Source organism: Theropithecus gelada, chromosome 8, assembly GCF_003255815.1.
Source record: "Theropithecus gelada isolate Dixy chromosome 8, Tgel_1.0, whole genome shotgun sequence".
NCBI lineage: Eukaryota > Metazoa > Chordata > Mammalia > Primates > Cercopithecidae > Theropithecus > Theropithecus gelada.
Genome location: NC_037676.1, coordinates 105823678 through 105840685, shown reverse-complemented (window position 1 = coordinate 105840685; position 17008 = coordinate 105823678). Strand labels below are relative to the sequence as shown.

The following is a 17008-nucleotide window of genomic DNA, read 5'->3' as shown; positions in this document are numbered from 1 at the left end:
AAAACAGCATGGTACTGGTACCAAAACAGAGATATAGACCAATGGAACTGAACAGAGTCCTCAGAAATAATACCACACATCTACAGCCATCTGATCTTTGATAAACCTCAGAAAAACAAGAAATGGGGAAAGGATTCCCTATTTAATAAATGGTGCTGGGAAAATTGGCTAGCCATAAGTAGAAAGCTGAAACTGGATCCTTTCCTTACTCCTTATACGAAAATTAATTCAAGATGGATTAGAGACTTAAATGTTAGACCTAATACCATAAAAACCCTAGAAGAAAACCTAGGTAACACCATTTAGGACATAGGCACGGGCAAGGACTTCATGTCTAAAACACCAAAAGCAATGGCAACAAAAGCCAAAATTGACAAATGGGATCTAATTAAACTAAAGAGCTTCTGCACAGGAAAAGAAACTACCATCAGAGTGAACAGGAAACCTACAGAATGGGAGAAAATTTTTGCAATCTACTCATCAGACAAAGGGCTAATATCCAGAACCTACAAAGAACTCAAACAAATTTACAAGAAAAAAACAAACAACCCCATCAAAAAGTGGGCAAAGGATATGAATAGACATTTCTCAAAAGAGGACATTCATACGGCCAACAGACACATGAAAAAATGCTCATCATCACTGGCCACCAGAGAAATGCAAATCAAAACCACAATGAGATACCATCTCACACCAGTTAGAATGGCAATCATTCAAAGTCAGGAAACAACAGGTGCTGGAGAGGATGTGGAGAAACAGGAACACTTTTACACTGTTGGTGGGATTGTAAACTAGTTCAACCATTATGGAAAACAGTATGGCGATTCCTCAAGGATCTAGAACTAGAAGTACCATATGACCCAGCCATCCCATTACTGGGTATATACCCAAAGGATTATAAATCATGCTGCTATAAAGGCACATGCACACGTATGTTTATTCCAGCACTATTCACAAGAGCAAAGACTTGGAATCAACCCAAATGTCCATCAGTGACAGACTGGATTAAGAAAATGTGGCACATATACACCATGGAATATTATGCAGCCATAAAAAAGGATGAGTTCATGTCCTTTGTAGGGACATGGATGCAGCTGGAAACCATCATTCTCAGCAAACTATCGCAAGAACAGAAAACCAAACACCACATGTTCTCACTCATAGGTGGGAACTGAACAATGAGATCACTTGGACTCGGGAAGGGGAACATCACACACCAGGGCTTATCACGGGGAGGGGGGAGGGGAGAGGGATTGCATTGGGAGTTATACCTGATGTAAATGACGAGTTGATGGGTGCTGATGAGTTGATGGGTGCAGCACACCAACATGGCACAAGTATACATATGTAACAAACCTGCACGTTATGCACATGCACCCTAGAACTTATAGTATTAAAAAAAAAAAAAAGGAAACAGAACCAAGAGACCAATGGAAAGAATCCTAAAGATATTCTCTGAGGCTTTGAATCCAGTTATCTGTTGGACTTTCCAGTCATATGAACAAATAAATTTATTTTTCTTCCCTTATGCTAGTTTAAGGTGAGTTTTTTTACTCAAAAAGTACTAATATAACATCTTTTGTCTATAAATCACAAAAAGAATAGAAATGCATATATACACATATAGTAGGTACATATATATATACACAAACATACATATGGCAAATATATATGCCATATATAAGAAATCTATGTGTGTCAATTAGGTTTTCACTATTTGTTGTCACAGTATCCACAACAAAAGTAAAAAAAAGGAAGGCAGCCTTATTCTACACTCCCAGTTGATAAGTTAATATTCCATCCCCATTAACATCCTATTACAGTATTTTCAAGAAACTTCAAGGAGGCTTGCATGTGTTAAGGTGGGAAAGGGGGAACAATGCAGATGTGGTTGGAAAGGTAAATTGATCAGACTATTAAGAGTGTTGTATACTAGGGGATTTGAAATTTTATCTTGTCGAACATAGGTATCCATGATGTTTTTAAGATCAAAGTGACATTCTTTATTCATTCAATAAATACTTAATGAATACACAGTATGTGCCAAACACAATACTAAAGCATATACACATCATAGCTGCTGTTGTCAAATTTATAATCTAGTTAACAGGTCTGTGTTCTCTAACCCTGATGACAGATCATAACAGATAAGAAAAATGAGTGAGAATTTATATAGATACTTAAGAAAAAGGAAAAATTATAAGTAGACCAATTGGTCATTAGGACAGTAAACAGCAGTCAAAGAAGGTTCCAAAATATTTATTTTGAGTCATTGGCATAGGAAAAACAGTAAAAACAATAGCTTTTGTCAGTAAATGTTTAGGCTGGTGCAAAAGTAGTTGAGCTGTTGCAATTACTTTTAATTGCAAATTTTATCTGGAAATATTGAGTTCTCCCTACTTAGTAGAAGCTAAGCTCCATGAAAGTTCTAATCACTATACAAAACAGAGATTAGACTAGTGACTGGCACTTAGTAGGTGCTCAATAAATGTGTTATTTTTGAACAAACTATCTTCAAGATTTGCAGGTAGAAACATAAATTCAATAATTAATTTATTGATACCTATCATGTTATCAAGGACCATACTAACAATTGGGGATTATGCTACCAGTAAATAAAACACAATTCCATGCTCCTAAGGTACTGCCAGTGTGCTGGAGCATTATCGACCTTTTCCATCCCTAAACACATTTACAATCTCCTGCAAAAACTTTTTCCTGGAAATGTTTAGAGAAGCAAAGCATCAGAGGATTTGTGAAATGGGAGAGACTTATTTATAAGAACATTCGATATTCATGTGAGTTTAGCTAACTCATTTAAAGAACTCAAAAATTTATCTTTTGATAATGAACAAATAAGTAATAAAGAATGAGATAATTCATACATTTTTCAATTCTAACTCTATTTTTTCATTAGTGTTATTTTTCCAAAACTCTATTCTTTGTGGAGAATTTGTTGGCAACATCAGTATTGAAAACCAATCTAAGAGTTTAGATGAGAGGTCTACAAACAAACTTACAGCAACAAAGCAGCATAGAGGTATATTGTATAATGAGGGTATGGGGAAGGATTTAGGGCAACATAAAGAAGGGTTACCTAATGCAGTCCTAAAGGATGTGTAAAAACTTCCTGGAACACACGATATTTGACAAAAGTCTTAAGAACTGAGTAGATTAAAACTAATTGCAGGATACAAGACCAATATTCAAAGATCGATTGTATTTCTGATACTAGCAATGAACATTTCCAAAATGAAATTATGAAAACAACTGCATGTTTAAAATAGCATGAGCCAGGCATGATGACTCACACCTATAATCCCAGCAACTTGGGAGGCTGAGGTAGTAGGACTGCTTGAGGCCAGGAGTTCAAGACCAGCCTAGGCAACATAGCAAGACCTTGTCTCTGCAAAAAGAAAAAAAAATTAGCCAGGTGTAATAGCACATGCTTATAGTCCTAGCTACTCAGGAGGCAGATGTGGGAAGACTGTTTGAGCCCAGGATTTCAAGGCTACAGTGAGCTGAAATCAACACCACTATACTCTAGCTTGAGCAAAAGAGCAAGATCCTGTATCTTTAAAAAAAAAAAGAAAAAAGAAAAAAAATACTTAGGTACAAATTTAACAAAAGATGTGTTAAGATTTGTATACTGAAAACTACAAATCATTATTGGGAAAAAAATAAAGAAGATTTAAATACATGGAAAGACACCCCATGTCCATAAGCCACAAAATGTAATATTGTTAAGACAGCAATACTCCTGAAATTGACACACATTCGATACAATTAGTATCAAAATCCAAGTTTGCTTTTTTCAGATCAGTTCTATTGATCTGAAGTCCAGAAATAAGCCCCTATATCAATGATGAATTGATTTTTGACAAAGGTGCAAAGGCTATTCAGTAGAGAAAGAATAGCATTTACAACAAATAGTGCTGAGAAAACTGTTTATCCTTATACGAGAGAATGAAGTTAGACTCCTATTTCACATCATATAAAATTAACTCCAAGGGGATTAAAGACCTAAATGTCAAAGCCAAAACCATAAAACTCTTAGAAGAAAACATAAAAGTAATTTTCATGACCTTGGGTTAGGTAATGGTTTCCTTCGATATGACACTGAAGCACAAACAACAAAAACAAAAAAAGACAAACTGGACATCAAAATTAAAAACTTTGTCCAAAGGGCACCATCAAGAAAGTGAAAAGAGTGAGAGGAACACGGTGATCAGCTCATGCAGCTGTAAGACACCATGAACTCACTTTCAGATCAGTTTTGTAATGCCACTGATGTGTTGCAGCAATGTGGTCTTCCTGCCTCTTTTAATAATATTCAGACAGCAATTAACAAAGACCAGCCAGCTAACCCTACAGAAGAGTATGCTCAGCTTCTTACAGCACTGATTGCACAAACAGCAAAAGACATTGATGTTTTGATAGACTCCTTATCCAGTGAAGAATCTACAGCTGCTTTATAGGCTACTAGCTTATATAAGCTACAATAAAACCATGAGGCTGCTACATATTGTTTACCTAGGGAAATGCTTCTAGAAAAGATACAAAGTGCACTTGCTGATATTGCACAGTCACACACAGCTGATCACAGTTACAGCTGAAGACAAGAAGTAGTACCCACAGCCAGTCTCTTCCAGACTTATAGTACCAGTGAATACTATGTGGCTGAGAAAAGGATTGTTCCAATACCATTAAGAATTCTGCATCAGATTTAGATGTAAGCCTTACCAACAGTTACAGAAACATTAAACACTGATATGTGTTACCTTTTTAGCTACTTTTAATAATTTCCAATTTTCACTCTTGATAAACAAGGTTATAAAACTGTGATTGAACCATCTCTAAACCATAATTCTAATTTATTTTACTTTATTTTATTCTTATTTGATTTTGAAACAGGGTCTTGCTCTGTCACCCAAGCTGGAGTGCAGTAGCAGGATCACAGATCAGTGCCACCTCAACCTCACAGGCTCAAGGAATCCTCCCACCTCTGCCTCCTGATTAGCTGGGACTACAGAGGCACACCACCAAGCCCAGCTAATTTTTTTGTTTTTATTTCATTTATTTTTATTTATTTATTTGTTTTGTAGAGATAGGGTGTCACTATGTTGCCCAAGCTGGTCTTGAACTCCTAGGCTCAAGAAATCCTCCCACCTCAACCTCTCAATGTGCTGGGATTCCAGGCAAAAGCCACCATGCCAGGCCAAGGATTTGAATACATATTTCTTCAAATAAAATATAAAAATAGCCAATGAACACATGAAAAGTTGCTCACCATCATTTGTCATTAGAGAAATGCAAGTCAAACCCACAGTAGGATACTACTTCATACCCACCAGGATGGACACAATCAAAAAGAGAAAATAACAAATGTTGGGAAGGATGTGGAGAAAGTAAAACCCTCACACATTGCTGGTGGGAATGTAAAATAGTGCAACCACTTTGGAAAAGTTTGGTAGTTTTTTAAAAACTTAAACCTAGAGTTACCATATGACCCAGCAATTCCATTCCTAGGTATATATCCAAGAACAATGGAAACACACATCTACACAAAAACTTGTACATGAATGTTCACAGCATTATTCATAATAGTCAAAAAAATGGAAATAACTCAAATCATCTGATGGACATTTGTCCACATATATGTGGCATATTCATATAACAGATTATTATTTGGCCATAAAAGAAAACAAAAAAGTACTATACATGTTATGACATGAACGAATCTTGAAAACATTATTCTAAGTAAAAGAAGCCAGGCACACACAAAAATTACATACTGTATGATTCCATTTATATAAAATATCGAGAACAGACAAATCTAGAGAGACAGAAAGAGATCAGTGGTTGCCAGATTAGTGGCTGGGGTGAGGGAATAATGGAGAGTGAGTACTTAATGAACACAGGGTTTCCTTTTGGGGTGATGAAAATATTCCAAAACTGGATAGTGGTGATGTTTGCATAACACTGCAAATGTACCAAATGCCATATGGTAAAATTTTATATGTGCATTTTATCACAATAAAAAAAGAAGAAAAGTACTGACACATGTTATGACGTGAATGACCCTTGAGAACATTATGTTAAGTGAAAGAAGAAGTCACAAAAGACAACATACCGTATGGTTCTGTTTATATGAAATCTCCAGAACAGGCAAATCCATAGAAAGATTAGTGGTTGCCTAGGATGAGGGAAGGGAAAAGGGAGGAGGGAGTGCTAACGGGTACAGGGTTTCTTTCAGGAGGAACAAAAGAACGAAATGGTCTAAAATTAGACTGTGGTTATAGTTGCACCACTCTGAGAATATACTAGAAAGCACTGAACTCTACACTTTGAAAGGTTGAATTGTACAGTATGTGAATTATCTCAATGAAGGGATTCGAGGAGACGGAAAGGGAGATAACTGCGTAAGAATAGGCCAGGAAAATGAAGGGTTAGTAAAGGATAGGAATAATCAGTACAACGATATAGGAAAGGATATAGAATAAGACCATCTTTGCTCTTGAAGATTCCATACATCTTGTTCCAGAGTAATTACCACCTAAATTAGATGGCTAGGAAATTTAGAATACGATTAGATAGGAGGAACAGGTTTCTATCCTGGGAGAAGTCATCAACAAACGTTCACTACAAAATACAAATATACGTAAATATATCCAAGCAATATTAAGTGGAAAGTAGAAAACCTGAGAGTACACATGTTATAGACTCCATTTTCCCAACAAAGTCGGAAGTCAGGTCACCAGCTGACAGTGAAGGGTATCAGAGCAGTGTTGAAAATCTATAGAAAATGACAAGTTTGAACGTATCCCTGAAACAACTGAGAAAGAGAGCCCTTTTCTGACTTCTTTATGAGACAGGAATATGGGGTGGTCACAGAAGAAACAGGAAATACCAGGCAACAGTTTCACATGACTAACATAGAAGGAACACAGAAACCAGCTAGAGGAATGGGGAAGGGAGAGGAGCCAATAAGACCCTAACAAACAGGATATAAGAAATACCAGTTAAGACCAGCTAGATCTAACATGGCACTGGATTTGACTCAAATTGTACCCCAGGTTCAATTATAAACTCATTATTATACTAAACCACATCTCACCAGACCATGACAGTTCCAGGTATACCCATGTTTGTTATAAAACTCAGTGGCACCTCAATTCCAAGAAATCTCATTCTCTTCCCAGAAATCCTTATGATCATTCTGCCTCTTAATTTGAAAAACCTTTTTTTGGTTTGGACAAACCACAAACACATTGGGCACAACATACTCTCCTGAGTAGGCCTATACTCCCACTCTTGAGTGTGTACTTTCACTTTTAAAAAAATACTTTTTACTTTTGCTTTGACTTGTCCTTGAATTTTCTTGCAAAGGTGTCAAGAACCTGGACAGTGGCTGGAGTCAACGTCTCACCGGTGTTCAGAGGCCTCCCTAAGCCCACTGACATCACTGATACTCCATAAGACTACAGCACCAACACCAACAGTATAGTAGACCTATTCTTGACTTTCACCTTCAGTAAAATTCTACATGTCGTTCTTCTCAACCTGCTCCTTTTTATACAATTACATAAAATTTCATAGGATCAAAACATTTGCAAGGCCAGGTGCACTGTAATGCCAGCACTTTGGGAGGCCAAGGTGGGCAGATTACTGGAGCTGAGATATTCAAGACTAGCCTAGGCAACATGGCAGAAACAATGTGTCTAAAAAGAAATAAGAAAATTAGCACGTGTGGTGGTGCATGCCTGTAGTCCTGGCTACTTGGGAGGCTGAGGTAGAAGGATCACCTGATCCCAGGTGGTCAAGACTGCAGTGAGCTGAGATGGCACCACTGCACTCCAGCCTGAACAACAGAGTGAGACCTTGTCTCAAAAAAAAAAAAAAAAAAAATTAAACGGCACAAAATCAGATTTCCTTCTCCCTCCCTCCTTCACTTTAGTACATTTACATCTAACAAACACCACTGGAGCTAAAGAGAGTTGCTGTATGGCAGCTTTTATAAACTGCACCTAGACTATTCATTCTGTCACTAACCAGGGCACAGATGCTATGTAGTTCCTAGGCTAGTGTAAATCTTAATGAGAAACAATGAACTTCTGTACACATACATGTCTTTAGCCCATATGTCTGTCAAGTCTCAGATGACAACATAAATAGAACCCAGTAAAAGTCCCCAGTATGAGGCTTCTCTACACATGTGGTTAAAAGGCTATAGAGCTGTGTCATATAACATTCAGTCTCTCTCTCCTCACTCTCACTCTTCAAAAAGATAACCTTGCCTAATTCCTAAAAAATGATAAAAGCAGTGTGATGGTTGAGTGTCAACTTGGTTGGATTGAAGGATGCAAAGTATTGTTCCTGGGTATCTGTGGGAGTGTTGCCAAAGGATTAACATTTGAGTCAGTGGACTGGAAGAGGCAGACCCACCCTCAATCTGGGTAGGCACCATCTAATCAGCTGCCAGCAGGCAGAAGAATGTGGAAGGACTAGACTGGCCAAGTCTTCTGGATTTCATCTTTCTCCCATGGTGGAAGTTTCCTGCCCTCAAACATCGGACTCCAAGTTCTTCAGCTTTTGGACTCTCGGACTTACACCAGTGGTTTGCCAGGGGCTCTTGGACCTTCAACCACAAACTGAAGGCTGCACTGTCAGCTTCCCCACTTTTGAGGTTTTGGGACTCAGACTGGCTTCCTTGCTCCTCAGCTTGCAGATGGCCTATTGTGGGACTTCACCTTGTGATCATGTGAGTCAATACTCCTTAATAAACTCTGCTTTATATATACATCTATGCTATTAGTTCTGTTCCTCTAGAGAACCCTAATACCAACAGTGACAGATGGCTGGAATAAACCCATAGTCTCCCAAGGTAAGAAGACAATACTCATTTAAAGGTATAGAATCTGATGGAGTTGTTTTACATCAGTTAAATTTTGCACGTAATCATATTTCAAATAAACACACTTCAGATGAGTTGAACAAAGAGATTAACTTTAGTACACGTCTTAACAAAAGTTATGTTCTTCTCCTATCCAGGAGAATTAAGACCAAGAGTATGCAACAGAATTAGGCACTGCAGTGCAACAATGTGGACTGCAATTTAAGGCCATGATATGGTTTGGTTTTGCCCCCACCAAAATCTCATCTTGAATTCCCATGTGTTGTGGGAGGCACTGGTGAAAGGTAATTAAATCATGGGGGCAGGTCTTTCCTGTGCTCTTCTCATGATAGTGAATAAGTCTCATGAGATTTGCTGGTTTTATACTTGCCCCTGTACAAGCTCTTTCTTGGCCTGCCACCATCCACGTAAGATGTGACTTGCTCCTCCTTGCCTTCCACAATGATTGTGAGACCTTCCCAGCCATGTGGAACTGTAAGACCATTAAACCTCTTTCTTTTGTATATTGCCTAGTCTTGGGTATGTCCTTTACGTGAAAATGGACTAATACAGTAAATTGGTACCAGGAGTGGGGTGCTACTGAAAAGATACACAAAAAAGTGGAAGTGACTTTGGAACTGGGTAACAGGCAGAGGTTGGAACAGTTTGGAGGGCTCAGAAGAAAGAAAAATATGGGAAAGTTTGGAACTCCCTAGTGACCTGTCGAATGGCTTTGACCAAAATGCTGATAATGATATGGACAATGAAATCCAGGATAAAGTAGTCTCAGATGGAGATAAGGAACTTGTTGGGAATTACAGCAAAGGTGACTATTGTTATGTTTTAGCAAAGAGACTGGTGGCATTTTACCCCTGCCCTAGAGATGTGTGGAACTCTGAACTTAAGAGAGATGATTTAGGGTATCTGTGGGAAGAAATTTCTAAGCAGCAAAGCGTTCAAGATGTGATTTGGGTGCTGTTAAAGGCATTCAGTTTTAAAAAGGAACCAGTATAAAAGTGTGAAAAATTTGCAGCCTGATAATGTGATAGAAAACAAAATCCCATTTTCTGGGGAGAAATTCAAGCCAGCTGCAGAAATTTGCATAAGTAACAGGGAGCCAGATGTTAATCACCAAGACAATGGAGGAAATGTCTCCAGGGCTTGTCAGAGACCTTTGCAGCAGCCCCTTCCATCACAGGCCTGGAGATTTAGGAGGAAAAACTGGTTTTGTGGGTCAGGCCCCAGGTACCCCTTCTGTGTGCAGTCTAGGGACTTGGTGCCCTGTGTCCCAGCTGCTCCAGCCTGACTAAAAGGGGCCAAGGTACAGCTCAGGCTGCTGCTTCAGAGGGTGGAAGCCCCAAGCCTTGGCAGCTTCCAATGGTGTTGAGCCTGTGGGTGCACAGAAATCAAGAACTGAGGTTTGGGAACCTTCACCTAGATTTCAGACGATGTATGGAAATGCCTGGGTGCCCAGGCAAAAGTTTGCTGCAGGGGCAGGGCCCTCATAGAAAACCTTTGTTAGGGCAGTGGAGAAACGAAAAGTAGGGTCGGAGTCTCCACACAGAGTCCCTACTGAGGCACCACCTAGTGGAGCTATGAGAAGAGGGCCACCATCCTCCAGACCCCAGAATGGTAGACCCACTGACAGCAAGTTGCCTGGAAAAGCCGCAGACACTCAACACCAGCCTATGAAGGCAGTGGGAGGGAGGCTGTACCCTTCAAAGCCACATGTGTGGAGCTGCCCAAGACCATGGGAACCCACCTCTTGCATCAGCATGACCTAGATGTGAAACATGGTGTCAAAGGAGACTGTTTTGGAACTTTAAGGTGTAATGACTGCCCTATTGAATTTCGGACTTGCATGGGGCCTGTAGCCCCTCATTTTGGCCAATTTCTCCCATTTGCAACAGTTGTATTTATTCAATGCCTGTACTACCAATGTATCTAGGAAGTAATTAACTTGCTTCTGATTTTACAGGCTCATAGGCAGAAGGGATTGCCTTGTCTCAGATGAGACTTTGGAATGTGGACTTTTGAGTTAATGCTGAAATGAGTTAAGACTTCGGGGGACTGTTAGGAAGGCATGACTGCTTTTGAAATGTGAAGACATAAGATTTGGGAATGACCAGGGGTGGAATGATATGGTTTGGTTGTTTCCTCACCCAGATCTCACCTTGAATTCCCACATGTTGTGGGAGGGACTCAGTGGGAGGTAACTGAATCATGGGGGCAGGTCTTTCCCATGCTGTTCTCATGATAGTGAATAAGTCTCACAAGATCTAATGATTTTATAAGAGCAAGTTTCCCTGCACAAGCTCTCTCTTTGCCTGTCACTATCCATGTAACATGTAACTTGCTCCTCCTTGCCTTCCACCATGATTGTGAGGCCTCTCCAGCCATGTGGAACTGTAAGTCCATTAAACCTCTCTTTTGTAAATTGCCCAGTCTCAGATACATTATCACGAGAATGAAAATGGACTCATACAGGCCATAAAAACAAAGACAGGGAAAAAAACACCTGCCCATATAAAGATCTTGAGTAACTCACTCAGGTAGGCATTAACTCACTTTTATGGCAGTCAAGAAGCTAACATTTATTAACTCAAGATATAATGGGAGCATACTTTTTTGTTTCGTTGCTCTAGTTTTGTTGTTGCTATAGTTTTGTTGTTGCTGATATGAGAAAAGAAGTGGTGCTGTGGTTTGGGGGGGTTTTTTAAACAAGAAATGTATTTCGATGGGCAAGAACTGGTAATGTTTATGTATCTCTTAACTTCTACCACTGTCATAACAGAGAAATAATTTTAATCATTACAGAAGCAATAAATCAGATATCAAGACATAGTGATTGGGCTATATAACAAGTGTTAAAGTAGCTATTTCTAACCAAAAGGAGTACTTCTTTCATATGCCTGGATTTTCTAAATTGATTCAATGGGTATGTTTCTTATTTTTAAAATATATAGTTATTTGGAATTCCTATTATTTTTATCTAGCCAGATCAAAATTATCTAAAATAAAAAGTATATAAAAATTGCTCTTTGTTAAGCCTATACTAAGTTGTTATTCTTAAATATGAATGACTAAGATAATCTCTTAAGATATATATATATTTCAGATTCTTGGTCACTGAGAGGAAAAAGCCACAGGAAGCTGCACTCTGTTAGATTAAGCCAGCTAGTATAAAAAGCTCATGACCAATTATTTGGAACAGCTGCAACTGAGTCACTGAGCTAAATTTTAAATCCAACCTAAGTTTGTCAAACAAACTCTAAAAAATGCTTAGGAATTTAAAGGTACAGATAGTAATTTTTGGTTGTTGGTTTGTTTTCACTAATGTCTGGTTTGTAGGATTTGTTGTTGTCTATTTACAAGCACTACTAGTCAAGTTGCTAACAATTCCTACTTAACATAAAAAGAACACCGATGTTTATTAACACAACCTCAAATTAACATAAATATGGTATCTGGGGTTTCATTTTTCATTAAGAATTTTGATAAAGTGAAAGAAATATCTGAAATAAATTTATTCTTGAAATTTAAAAACAGATCTTAAATTTCAAATGATTATGTTTATCTTGTGTTAACAATCTCTGAATCCCCAGAAATTGACACACAGCCCAATTACTTTATATGTAAAACACTTGAATTATTATTTTTTTTTTTTTTTTTTTTTTTTTTTTTTTTTTTTTTTTTTTTTTTTGAGACGGAGTCTTGCTCTGTCACCCAGGCTGGAGTGCTGTGGCCGGGTCTCAGCTCACTGCAAGCTCCGCCTCCCGGGTTCCCGCCATTCTCCTGCCTCAGCCTCCCGAGTAGCTGGGACTACAGGCGCCCGCCACCTCGCCCGGCTAGTTTTTTGTATGTGTTTAGTAGAGACAGGGTTTCACCGTGTTAGCCAGGATGGTCTCGATCTCCTGACCTCGTGATCCGCCCGTCTCGGCCTCCCAAAGTGCTGGGATTACAGGCTTGAGCCACCGCGCCCGGCCTTGAATTATTATATGAGCTACCTTTCCATCCTTTCCTTGAGTCAATGAGCAAGTACAGTTAATTGTTCAATCTGTGTATTCAGCAACATTCAAGAATTTACTTAAATGTTGCTTTCAGAGTGTGCTCCCTTCTGAAGATTGTTTATAAAAAGGGCACATGTTTATCAGTTTCTAGTATTTTAGTTGGTAGAGATAGATAAGATCAAGTCTAAACTTATCCTTTTTTTTTTTTTTTAAGACAGAGTTTCACTCTTGTCACCCAGGCTGGAGTGCAGTGGCGCAATCTTGGCTCACTGCAACCTCCACCTCCCAGGTTCAGCGATTCTCCTGCCTCAGCCTCCCAAGTAGCTGGGACTACAGGCACACGCCACCATGCCCAGCTATTTTATCCTTTAATATAACAATAATTCTAATACTGTGTTGGAAGGTAATTCATGGATGTCCCTTGTTTCTTCATGTCCTGTAAGATGCATGACTTACTGTTCTGAACTATCTCGTTTGCACCGTAAACACTTGGAAGATAAGCTCTGCTTCAGTGACAGATTTGGGGGCAGCTTTGGAAAATAATGTCTCCTTCTAGGTCAAAGGGCAGTAAAGCATACTTACTACAAGCTATGAAAGATTTGACGCCCTAGCCTGAGAGTTCCTCTCCTATAACTCAGCTCACTGCATGTGCAGGTATAATCTGGCCCTCTTTATTGCACCCTGTGGGAATAGGAGCTTACCGAATTGAAACAAATGATGATACACTGCCTACTATTATTGCTGTGAGTAATCAACTGTCCTTCATCTCTGACCCAGAGTTTCATTTCTTCTGCCAGCATCTTGAAACCATGGCAGGCTAACTTGTTAGTTTGTCAATAGAATAAAACCTCAGACATTCCACAGTTTTTTATAATCTAACACATATTGCTATAATTTCATTAAGTATTTATTGAACGTCTTCAGTGTGCTAGCACTAGTTTTAACTTATAATGAGACTTAAATTCTGGATCCTCTATGAGTTGACAGTGTCATTAGGAAAAGAGCGCATTCTAAAGAAAAGATACTTTAGCCTCACTGGCTGCTCTTAAAATCTATCTTTGCATTTTTCTCAGTCCTGCTCCCTTCTCACAGCAGCCACATCCACAGCAGGAAACTCTGTAGCTTTATCACCAGAGTCCCTGAACTCTTGCTTTCTTTTTAATTCCCTGTATCAGATCACTGGCATGCTCCACCATGAAGCAGCCATGGACACTAGCTGTGAGATCACCACCAAGGGCATAAAGGAGAAGGAAGTTATGCGGAGGCAGAAAATGGAGGAGATGCCCCTGCTAATGGGAAGGCTAATTAGGAAAATGAGGAGCAGGAGGCTGGCAATGAGAGAGATGAAAAAGAGGAAGAAGGTGGGGAGGAAGAGGAAGAGAAATAAGAAGATAATGGTGAGGAAGAGGATGGAGATGAAGATGAGGGAGCTGAGGCTGCTATGGGCAAATGGGCAGCTGAAGAGGATGATGATGTTGATACCAAAATAGACCAAATAAGGATGATCAGACAGCAAAAAAAAAAAAAAGAAAGAAAAGTTAAAAAAATATTTGGAAGGCCACCATGACATATTTCCTCTCCATTTTTCATCTCAGAATCTAAACACATGGTCACCTTTGGGGAGAGAGGCCCAGCAGTGCTCTCCACCACCCAATCAAAACCACAAGAATTTGTAACAGAGGAGAAAAAAGAACTAAAACTTCCAAGGCCCTGCTTGTTTTCTTAAAAGTACTTTAAAAAGGAAATGTGTTTGTATTTTTAATTTACATTTTATATTTTTGTACATATTGTTTGGGTCAGCCATTTTTAGTGATCTCCAACGACCAAACCCCCTTCGGATTGTTCTCTGTCCTACTTCTGACTTTACTTGTGGTGTGACCATGTTCATATTTATAATCTCAAAGGAGGAAAAATCTTGTTTAAAAAAAGCAAAACCTACGACAAAATTACTATCTTATCCCAAGCATTCCAGTAAACTTTATCGTGTATGTACTTAGCTTTACTTAGTCATTGGTTTGTATGAAATGGTTAAAAAAGCCAAAGATAAAAGATTTGGGGCAGGCACGGTGGCTCATACCTATAATCCCAATACTCTGGGAGGTCGAGGTGGGCAGATCACCTGAGGCCTGGAGTTTGAGACCACCCTAGCCAACATGGCAAAACCCCATCTCTACAAAAAATACAAACATTAGCCAGGTGTGGTGGTGCACACCTGTAATCCCAGCTACTCGGGAGGCTGAAGCTCAAGAATCATTTGAACAACACAGGAGGCAGAGGTTGCAGTGAGCCAAGATCACGCCACTGCACTCCAGCCTGGGTGGGAGAGTGAGACTCTGTCTCTAAACTAAACTAAACTAAAATAAAAATAAAAACAAGGTTTCTTTTTTTTTCCTCTTTTGTCTATCAAATTTCAAATTGCTGGGGTTTTTGTTTGTTTGTTTTTTGAGTTAATGCCTACCTGTAAAACAATGTGGTCCAAAAATAAACTGAAATTTTAGTTTGCTGACCTGTTAAAAAAGAAAAAAAGAAAAAACAAAGGTACTTTACATACCTGTTGAAAACTTTAAGATCACAGAAATTTTTACAACTGAAGGAACTCTGGACACAACCCAATCTTAAATTTTAATTTTACCCATGGTTGGGAGAATTTATGTAACTTGCTCAAGGTTGCACATTCATTTACAGGAGAGCTGTAACTGGAGCACAGACTACTCATTTTCAGTACTCTTTCTATAATACTAGAAATTATTTTATTACACTTGATTTATGTACATTTTGTAAGGCAGGCCTGGTGGTGACAAAATCTCTCAGCATTTGCTTGTCTGTAAAGGATTTTGTTTCTCCTTCACTTATGAAGCTTAGTTTGACTGCATATGAAATTCTGGGTTGAAAATTCTTTCTTTAAGAATGTTGAATATTGGCCCCCACTCTCTTCTGTCTTGTAGAGTTTCTGCCAAGAGATCTGCTGTTAGTCTGATGGGCTTACCTTTGTGGGTAACCCAACCTTTCGCTCTGGCTGCCCTTAATGCTTTTTTCCTTCAGTTCTACTTTGGTGAATCTGACAATTACGTGTCTTGGAGTAGCTCTTCACGAGGAGTATCTTGGTGGTGTTCTCTGTATTTCCTGAATTTGAATGTTGAGTATGGCCATTTTAATGATATTGATTCTTCCTATCCATCAGCACAGAATGTTTTTCCATTTGTCTGTGGCATCTCTGATTTCTTTGAGCAATGTTTTGTAATTCTCATTGTAGAGATCTTTCACCTCCCTAGTTAGCTGTATTCCTAGGTATTTTATTCTTTTTGTGGTTACTCTGAATGGGACTGCATTCTTGACTTGGCTTTCAGCTTGGACATTGCTGATGTATAAAAATGCTTTTGGTTTTTGTACATTGATTTGGTACCCTAAAACTCTGCTGAAGTTGTTTGTCAGATCTAGGAGCTTTTGGGTAAAGACTATGGGGTTTTCTAGGTAGAGAATCATATAGCTGGCAAAGAGAAATAATTTGACTTCATCTCTTCCTATTTAGATGCATTTTATTTTTTTCTCTTGCCTTACTGCTCTAGCTAAGACTTCCACACTATGTTGAATAGGAATGGTAACAGTGGGCATCTTTGTCTTCTTCCTGTTCTCAAGAGAAATGTTTCCAGCTTTTGCCCATTCAGTATAATGTTGGTTGCAGGTTTTACACAGATGGCTCTTATTATTTTGATGTACATTCCTTCAATGCCTAGTTTGTTGCAGGTTTTTAACATGAAGGGATGTTGAATTTATTGAAAGACTTTTCTCCCCATCTGTTGAGATGACCATGTGGTTTCTGTTTATGTGGTGAATTCTGTTTATGTGGTGAATCACACTTATTGACTGGCATATGTTGAACAAAACTTGTATCCCAGAGATAAAGCCTACTTGATTGTGGTGCATCAGCTTTTTGATGTGCTGTCAGATTCAGTCTGCTAGTATTTTGTTGAAGATTTTTGCATCTGTGTTCATCAAGAATATTAGCCTGAAGTTTTTTGTCACCGTTGTGTCTCTGCCAGGTTTTGGTATCAGGATGACACTGGCCTCATAGAATGAGTTAAGGAGGAGTCCCTTCTCCTCAATT

General features: G+C 38.8%; 1 protein-coding gene and 1 pseudogene across 19 annotated transcripts in view; one reads left to right on the top strand and one right to left on the bottom strand.

Moving 5' to 3' along the window:
- LOC112629792 overlaps window positions 1-4429 on the top strand; it is a 29986-nt pseudogene extending 25557 nt beyond the window's left edge.
- RIMS2 (regulating synaptic membrane exocytosis 2) overlaps window positions 1-17008 on the bottom strand; it is a 728068-nt gene that overhangs the window by 668005 nt on the left and 43055 nt on the right. The window lies entirely within an intron of this gene.